The 10,146-nt window shown below is 33.4% G+C and overlaps 1 non-coding gene across 1 annotated transcript; it reads left to right on the forward strand.

Annotated features, from left to right (window-relative positions):
* Positions 1-486: 486 nt before the first annotated feature.
* On the forward strand, positions 487-593 carry LOC145038179 (small nucleolar RNA R71). Its single transcript, XR_013679242.1, has one exon. It is a non-coding gene; the product is annotated as a small nucleolar RNA R71 (small nucleolar RNA).
* Positions 594-10,146: the final 9,553 nt, after the last annotated feature.

Below are 10,146 nucleotides of genomic sequence, written 5' to 3' on the forward strand. Positions count from 1 at the left end.
TGATAAAAGCCTCTCCCTTTTTGTCTATACTTCTCCTCCTTGGCCTTCTTGTACTCTTCGTAAGGTAGCCACTCTTTCTTTTGTTTGCGCCAGTCCTCATCATACCAGTCACCGCTCGAATAACATGCTTGTGCCTTCTTGTTGCCATTCTCATCTAAATCGCAATCTCTAGTGAGGTGAGGTCCATTGCAGTTTTCACAACCCACCCGAATAACATTGATAGTTTGATCCATTTTGTCCATTCTCCTATCCATGGTTTTTAACATAGCCATGACCGCGGATAAGTCTTCAGTAGCAGCATATGCGGCTCCCCTCGTGACATCATGCCTAGGGTTGTGGTATTCTCTAGAGTGTTTAGAGAATTATTCAATCACTTCTTTAATCACCGGGGGTGGCTTCTTTGTAAGTGGGCCTTGCGAGTCTAGCAACTGCCGGGTTGTGACATTGACTCCATCATAGAAGATGGAAACTTCTTGCTGGCTGTTTAGATCATGGTGTGGGCAATTTCTTAGCAGACTTTTGTACCTTTCCCATGCTTCATATAGAGACTCTCCAGCTTGTTGTTCAAAGTTTGCAATGGCCTTCTTCAGTTTGGCTATCTTGGATGGTGGGCAAAAGTGATCAATAAATTCTTCCTTCATCTTGGACCAAGTAGTGACTGATCCGGGGGGAAGTGACTTGAGCCGGTCTTTAGCAGCACCCTTGAAGGTTACCGGAAGCATACGAAGTAGTTAAGTTTCGCGGGTTACATTTGGAATATTGAAGTAATCAGCAACATCATTGACTTCATCCAAATGTTTGTAGGCATCTTCATGATCTTTCCCTTAGAAAGGTATTTCCTTGAGTGAAGCTAGGATATGACCTTTTAGCTCAAAGGTAGCAGTCACAGGAATTGTGGGATGCACAAGTCCCGGGCCATGGTCGTCGCGCATCCTCTTCTTCCATTCCCCCATGGGGATTTCATCAATGTTAGCCATAGTGAACGCTAACTCTTCCTCCGACTCGGTTTCTTGCTCGTACGTTCCCTCCTCTTCTTCCTCAGTCTCGTACCCAATATCTTCTTGAATTGGCTCCTCAATTATCAAGGAAGCGCAAGAAGCTCCTAATTTACTACTCTTCTTTTTCCCGAAAACAGTCTTCAAGTTGGACAATGGTGATTTCTTTGGTGTGCTTGAACTCTCCACGTCCTTCCCTTTGTTTCTTTTCAATGTGGATTCGGGGTCTTCAAACGGGGGTACCAGTGGTGTGTTTGCTCCTCTGGTCATGAAAGTCCTGAAATCAATCAAATAAAAAGCGTAAAAAGAACAAAAAGATTGTAAAAATAAAGAAAATCTACTGTTGACTAAACTGCTACTCGCCGAGTAGGGGCGATTGCACTCGGCGAGTATCAGTGGTATTTCAAAAAAATTTCTAAGTTTTAAACTAACTAAAACAGATACTAAAACCTAATTACTAATTACTAAATTGCAATAAATGAACTTTATGCAAGTAAACTCACACAAATGATCGAAAAAAATTAGGAATTAGCTTAATTATTTAGAATCGTTCCCCGGCAACGGCGCCAAAAACTTGATGTGTGTAAAACCAACTAGTTTTATCCCTACTTTTAATTAATAAATTGAGCAAAAAAAAGCAGTGAACCTGTCTTTAAGTGGTATAGATTGATAAGTAAGGTATCGAACTCAGGGAACGGAAAATTAAACTAATAACTAATTTTAACTAAAACAAATAATAAAAGTAAAGGGTTTTTCTCTAGTTTTGCAAGACTAGAAACTTAGACAAACTAAATTAACTAATTAACTAAAGCAACAACTATTCACCAAATTTGATAAAGACGTTTCTATTTAGGTTCAACCAATTCACTCCTATGGTTATTTAAGTTTCAGGTAGATTAATTGCTATTGGTTACCAATTATAATAGTTAGGTTCATATTCATTACTCCTAATCCTTAGACAATTAACTAATTTAAGCGTTGATCAAGTGTTTAAACTAATTAATTCCCTAGATTAATTATTTGGATTAAATAAGATTTGTAATGGTCAATTAAGTTATTAATTCAATTAACCTCTTGTTGATGGTTTCTCAAACAAGCTCACACATTAATCTTCCTATTTTCTTATTAATCTTAGTTTCATAATCATTACTTCTAAGCATATGGTTTAGCATTCACATAGACATATGAGGTTAACAATTAAGTGATGTTCATGCAACCTAATTGCCTTCCAATTAACAGAAAATAGTAGTGATTAATACATAAGGTTCTTTAACAAACTTAATTTAATAAATCACCAATAGACAATTAAGCAAGAATCAATAATCAAACCATAGGAGTTCTTTGGTATTCCCCAAACAGAAACAAGAACGAATTTAGCTCATAATTGCAGTAGAAACAAACATAAAAACAAAGTTTACTAAAGCAAACATATTCAATTCCGAAGTCTAAGTGGTAGAATTAACCTAATTGCTTGAATTCTTCCAAATATTGAAGCCTAGGGTTCCTTAGCGTCTTCTGAATCTCTTAGTCGCAGCTAAACCTTCAAAAATCGCCAGGAGTATCATCCCATGAGATAAGGATTCGTATTTTATAGATATCCCAAAACAGGGTGTACTCGGCGAGTAGCAGAATCAACTCGCCGAGTAGATCCATACTTATCCGTCTTGAATCAACAGTCGTATTTATCTTCTGGAACTTCCTCGTGTACTCGCCGAGTATGGTCGATCTAATCGGCGAGTTGATTCTGCTACTCTTTGATCTTCAATTGCTTCCTTTTTCTCCTTTTTGCTTCCAAGCATATCTTTTGGACTGAAAACAAAATTCACAACATTTTAAGTACCTTTTGTCCACATTATTCACATAATTAATCAAAAATAACTAAGAATATATGCTAAATAATTAACTAATTATGCACATATCACGGACCCACAGAGTTATAGCCTCGAGTGGCTAATATGTGTTATATGTGGTATTTTGGGGAACTCACTAAGCTTTGTGCTTACAGTGTTTGGTGTTATTTGTTTCAGGTACTACTGACGACCGTGGGAAGGCGCGGGCTTGATCAGTACACACACTCGGGATTTTATGTTATGAGATCTTGGGATTTTTGTATGACATGAATTGTATTTCAAACATGGGTGTTTTTACGAATATTAAATGAATTATGTTTTTATATAAAATGCGAAATTTTGTTGTGAAATTTACGGTGTTACAACTCGGTGTTTCCAGCGTCGACTAGGGGTGTGTCAGTATTGACATGTACTACAACTTTTCTTTTGGTTGTTTTGGAAAATTTATACTTTTATTTTTAGCTTATATTTTATACCTATGATGATTTTGTAAAAATTACAACTCTCTCATACGGGTTTTGTTTTCGTCATTTCTTGTCCCAAAATTATTGTTTTTAGAAGTACTATGATTCTCCTCTTGATTGTTTTAATTAAAAGTCAACCATTATCTTCATAGATTTTGGCATTATAACTTTTAATGTGTGGTTGATTTTTATGTATTATAAGAATCGTATCTCCTCCATGCTAGGTTGATTTCTACGAAATTTACACTTTCGAAATCCTACTATTACGTACATTTTGAATACATTAACCTTCTTTCTAGATGACACAACTCTTTGCATACTTTTTTCTTGGCCTATTAGTCAAAATAGTCATATTCGGTTGGAAGAACCATCATTCGAACCCTAACATGCTACTACTCACAACTGATCAAAGCCCAAACTAGCTCTGCCTACGTTATTTGTAGCTCCCTTTCAACTTGGAAGAACCTTCTGAATGTCAAATATATCACTTTGACATCCTTAACGTAGTATTACTTCTTGTACCCATAACGAGTGATCTTTTTGCATAGCATGATCATAGAATGATCAAGATAACGAAAACTACGAAGTCGTCTACCAACATACATGTATATAGAATGACATAAGAGTATATTACTAACATAATGGAAATTAATAGAAATAGTGATAGTTGATGAACTCGATATTATCCATCTTCTATTCTTCAGGATAATCAATCATGTCACGATCTGATTGATCCTATTGTAAGGATCCTCCCAATCATATCTAAATCAATAGGATGCAAATTCACGTTAGACAATCGCATGTTCCTTCATATAAAATTTTCACTGACTACAACTTCCAGATCCTCATGAACAAGACTTGATAGGTTTGAACCTGTTTCTCAATGGTGGTCCTTGAACGTGGACTTGTTCTTCCATCCACCGATGGACCTTCAGTCCCAACTCTTGAGTCACAAACTTAACTATCATCGAAGAGTCTCACTCCTTCCTAATTTGGGTTCTAGACTCAACCAAATATAAGGTATTTACTTTGGGTACATCAACTAACTAAATGGTCACATTCTAATGAACCCCCATTGCACGACGAGAAAGATACATAATGATCTAGACCCTTGCCTCCACGAGATGAATTCTAAAACGGAGGATACCTTTCATATTATGCTAACAACTTGATCTTTCCTTCTTTGAACAATCAAGGTCGAAACTTTAACCACTCCCCTAGACATCACCATACAGTAGGTTATGACGAAAACATGCAAAATAAAGTTGTAGTGACATCCATATTATCTACCGAACTAGCAATGCCTTAGTAACTTTGTGACACCTCCTGATCCAAGTATGTATCACGTGCTTCTAGTAGTACATGAAAATACTACATTTCATACATATCCATACTCATTTCAAGAATTTCCTCAAGGATCCCAAGTTACTACACATGATAACCGCAAACCCATTTCACATATATGTACATATCCAAATTAGCATATACTACAAATCTTCCTAGATTCCACTAGGATTTTTGCGTCTCAACTAGGTGCCTTAATAATAACTATGTTATTTACCAAGCACATAATAAATTTCCTAAATTCATCTTCTAGGATCCCTTCGACGTATATGCTCGATCAAGCATATTCTAACTCTACGCTGCTTTATTCCATCATCAATAGTCAACATAAATTTTCAATATTAAGGATGTCTTAAGGAATGCCTCTATTTGAATGTTATCTTCACAACAATAGGTTCTATTCCTCCCTTTTTGAATGAACCCCATCAATAAGTCATTTTATGATAGAGTATTAGAAATATCTTGTCATCAAGATTTGTTTAGTGGCATAATTAAATATAGCCACCAAATATACTATATTCACTAATCAATACTTTCTATTTTGTAAAAAAATGATATAAGGTTGACACGATAACGATTCATAAAGCATTGATCATTTAAGTTTTTATCCAAAAAGACAACATTGATTCATTAGCAATTCTACTTCCAACTTCTTCATATAATGCTTTCATTTATAATGTCGAGTCAACATGGCACACTGCATCTAAATTTACTCTAGTGGTATGAATAATATGGAGACAAACAGTCAATAATCTATTTGTACCACCTTTTAACACATGCCAATCAAGATGCATATGTTCCATCCTTCTGTAATATCGTTCATCCCTTACAGGAGTCAATTCTATGGAATCTGCATCTCAACTTCATCTAAGCATGCTCTATTGGCTTCAACTTGTTTTTTCTCCATCCCTGACATCAGTATGTCTCCTCTTGTAACAATATCGATGTATTACCACTATAGGTAAGTTCTCTATCTTACTAAACATAAGTACATCAGTACTTTCCTAACTTCATAATCCAACAAAAATTTTCACCATCATCTATATGGTACACTTTAGCTCTTTAACACATCACTTGAACTACATACTACCTAGTATAGACAACCAAATACTTGGCTTTTTAAGTCTGGAAATTTTGTCAGCCATTCTTTTCATCATTCTCGGATTACTTTGAATTTTGTATAGCATCTTTTATAACTTGAATTTCGATACCGCTGAAGTATTTATCACCATCTTCAGTACTTCCAAATCCACAAGCATTCTTTGCTTCAATTTAGCCATATCTACAACTCATGGACTTATATGATTCTCATTTTATATGATCAAGCCAAAGGTACTATATTAATCTTGATGTACTAATATACTTTTCTTTTTATGAAGTCACCGATGTTAACTATTGATGAATTTATAATCGTCAATAAGTCACATAAGCTTACTCATCACCCAGAAAGGTTACATGCCAATTCTAATACAATGATTATACATTTAGAATCCTGAACATATAAAGTCGCTTCTTTCCAACCCAAGGTTTATTGCCTATAACCTTTTCAAGAACTATAAATATAGGCATGAAACCGAAGGCATGTTTAAATATATATTAGTTAGTGCATAATAGCATATAAGGCATCTCTCCTGAAGTATGCTAGTGCTAGTTTTTAAATATTAACAAGTATTGTAGAGAACCTAAAGCATGGTATAAACTAAATCTATTAGCACATAATAACAGGTAAGGCATATACCCTAAAGCATTCTAGTACTTGTGTTTATATAATAACAATTTAGGTATACAACATAAAATATACTAGACACACCTCTCAACATCATCACTTAGACTCTAAGCTTATGTCTAGAAATAATGACTATTCCTAGTTTGCTTAAACAAATGTTCTGATACCAACTATGACATCCCCTATTTTTCATAATTAAAAAAAAAACTATTCTTCATGCCTGCAAAATCATATTATCTTTGTTCGCAGAAAATCTCAGTTTATTGAAACATTTTGAGTACAAATGTTGTTTAAAAATAAGAAAACCCTAAGGATGTCATTATCAATATACAACATGAGCTACAAAAACTTTTCGGTCCTAAATACTATTGCATGTTGAGTTTTATTCACTATGCATCCTAATCAAGTTCCAGTAGTGTTAGCACTGCTAGCTGTGATGCATATAAATTTGAGTGGGCCAGGTTTAGGAACATGTTGAGACACATATGGTTTTTTGTTCCATAATAGTTTCATGATAATAATCCATTATTAATGAACCTTCTAAACCAATGTTACAAACACTATAAATATATAATCAAATGAAGAAATCTATAAGATATTATACCCTTAGTCACCTATCCATTCGATTCTCACTTATGGATCCTATACAACTGACCCCTTGAGATCTAATCTGATATATCACTGTAAGCAACGAGTAAACTATATTGCCCAAGGGATTCCTTAGCAAGTGTAAGTCATTAAAGGCAACCATGAGGAGATGAAGGACACGAATGAACACCTTTCCATTTCACTAAAAAGTGTGATCATTAACACTTACAGGTAATGAACTTGCTAGTGTTCCAAAAGACTATCTGTAATGGTCAGTGGTCGTCATCTTACGTCGACAAATGACTAGTCAAAGTAGCACAATAGTGCAATATTGATCATGTTCTCACATCATTAATTTATATGTCATACCCCTTCATTACCCAATAATAAACTTAACACGTAACTACGGTATGTAACACGTACCTCGACACGTGATAGTGCCACTAAATAGAGCTCTACTCTCTGTTCCACTATCACATCACTGGTATGATACTACTCACTTGTTTAGTTTACTTTGAACTAATCATCCTTTAATAGTCTTACTTTATAACTACACAAGACTATAATACTTGTAATGCATAGAATTACCTATAATCTTATTTATCAGTTCATAATAACGACTATGAACTTAAATATAAGTTACACTTAAAAGCATAGTATATGCAACTTAACTTAGGTTTTCTAGCGAAATCTCGGAAACTTCGCGGGCAAAAATTCGGCACTGGATACTCTCTTTTGTTGGGAATTCCGATGTCACAGTGTCCTGCTAAAATGCCTGAAAATTCAAAAAAACCATCTTTCTAAAGAGACGAAAGAGTCAGAGAGGAAAGAGTTAGAGAGAAAAGTTGTCAAGATAGAAAAAGCAAAATGTGCTATTTATATTATTTTTCAAAAAGCATGTCATGCCCTGTCCACATGGAAGCTTTCTGTTGGTCCATGTCATCGTCAATTTAGGTGGGTGAAGAGGCGTCTGACTACGTTATGTTGCGCCCTATGGGGCGTGCCACATCGTCATCTTCGCAAGTATTTCTCGTAATCTTTGAAAAATTGCAACTCTCGCATACGAGCTCCATTTTGTATGTTTTTTTGTATGCACGGATTTGTATTGATGTGTACTGCAACTTTACTTCAGATCTCCACAGGTAATCTGCATTTTATTTTCATTTTATAATTAATAAGGATTACACTTTTAAAACTCTTGTGAAATTCAAATCTTCTTCATACGATTTTCGCTCTCAACGTTTTTTATATCGACAGATTTGTCTTTATGAGGACATCGACTCTTCTTTACTTTAATTTGGCTAAAAGGTAATCTATCATCATTTCATATTTTATGACACATACGACTGTACTGTGTAAAACGCGAAATTTCAAAAAATCATAACCTATTTATACGAAGTCAGATTTTGGTATTTTGTTATATTCACGGGTTCGTAATTACGACAACTACAACTCGTTTAGATTATTTATTTAAAATAAGATTTTTATTATAAATATTATTTATGATAATTCGTTAAGTTTATAATAAGGTTTTATACAAATATTATAAGCCCATAATATTTGTACATAATATATGAACACACTAATTAAATATAATTTTCATTTATATAACTTGTATTGAGTACCAATGATTCTTATTTATTTAAATGTATCATTTTCGAATATTTTAATTATTCAATAACCTGAATAATCATAAATATATTCCTTAAATGTCTGGGCGAACTCACATGTACTACATTTGTGAAGGTTCCAAGATGGATTATTTTTCATATTTTTCACCGAAAAACCTAATTTTAATCTAAAAGAATATATCTTATAATCATATAAATTTGGAGTGTGATATATTCGTATATAGTTCTTACTAAAAAAAATAAACAAGAAAATCACTCAGAACAGAATTCATAAGAAAGAATTGAATGTTTAAAGTTACGAAAAAGCTAGATTCTTTTAAACATGCGAAAATATACTTACACAATACAGGCTTCACAACAAAGAAATGACAAAACATTACATGTTTTTCCAAAAAATAAACGTAGCTGACGTTATTTTTAGCTGTCAAAGGGGATTTTTTTGCAGTCGACGTCCATTTTTTCGCAGTCAACGCCTAAACAAAAGTTTTTACGCAAATGACCAAGATTTTTTCATATAGTCATATGTGAAAATAGTGGCTATTTAGGTGTCTTCAATATATCTTTTCTACAATATAAATCCAAACATTACCATCGTAAACGTTTCATGTATCCTAATTTAACATACAAATTTTGAATAAAATAAAGCATAACGCAAATAATGCAATAAGAATTTTTTTTATTTTTTTATTTTTTTATTTTTTTTATTTTTATTTTATAGTATTAACTAGCCAACAAGAGAAGAAACACAATTCTGTATAATATTATTTTAATTAAAACAATTAGTGAATCTTTCTACAACCAACAAGTTTTTGGACCATCTATCAATAAACAACGTGTATAATATTACTTAATAAGAAATTAAATATCCTCCTACGAACTTATTGAAATTAAAACAATTAGTGAATCTTTCTACAACTAACAAGTTTTTGGACCATCAAGGAGTAAATTACACGAATGGTCCCTATGGTTTAGGGTAATTTGCGTGTTTGGTCCCTAACTTATTTTTTTAACTCGGAAGGTCCCTACTGTTTGTTTTTGTTACGCGCTTGGTCCCTGTCTTACATAAAAAGTCTATTTTTCCCTTTCTTTTTTAATTTATTTAAATAAACACACCCCTAATCTCACCCTTCTCACCTTACCTTACGTACTCCATCATTTTTTCCTCTTTAAATAATAGTATTTTTAGGTATGAGAGGGACCAAGCGCGTAACAAAAACAAACAATAAGGACCAAACACGTAATAAAAACAACCAGTAGGGACCTTCCGAGTTAAAAAAATAAATTAGGGACCAAACGTACAAATTACCCCAAACCATAGGGATCATTCATGTAATTTACTCATAAACAAGATGTTATTTACATAATGTATTAACATACATAAACGTTTATGTTATGACAAATGCGTTTCGCTAAATAAATCGAATACATCATTTTCTCTTTCTGTCTTACAATTATTTATGTTTTATATATGGCATTTAATAAATAGTCACTTGCAATAAACTAGATAATTTTTTGTTATACTCTATTCATTTTTTTTTCTTTCTAAAA

Source organism: Lactuca saligna, chromosome 3 (genome assembly GCF_052625555.1).
Source record: "Lactuca saligna cultivar CGN05327 chromosome 3, ASM5262555v1, whole genome shotgun sequence".
In the NCBI taxonomy this organism is placed as follows: Eukaryota; Viridiplantae; Streptophyta; class Magnoliopsida; order Asterales; family Asteraceae; genus Lactuca; species Lactuca saligna.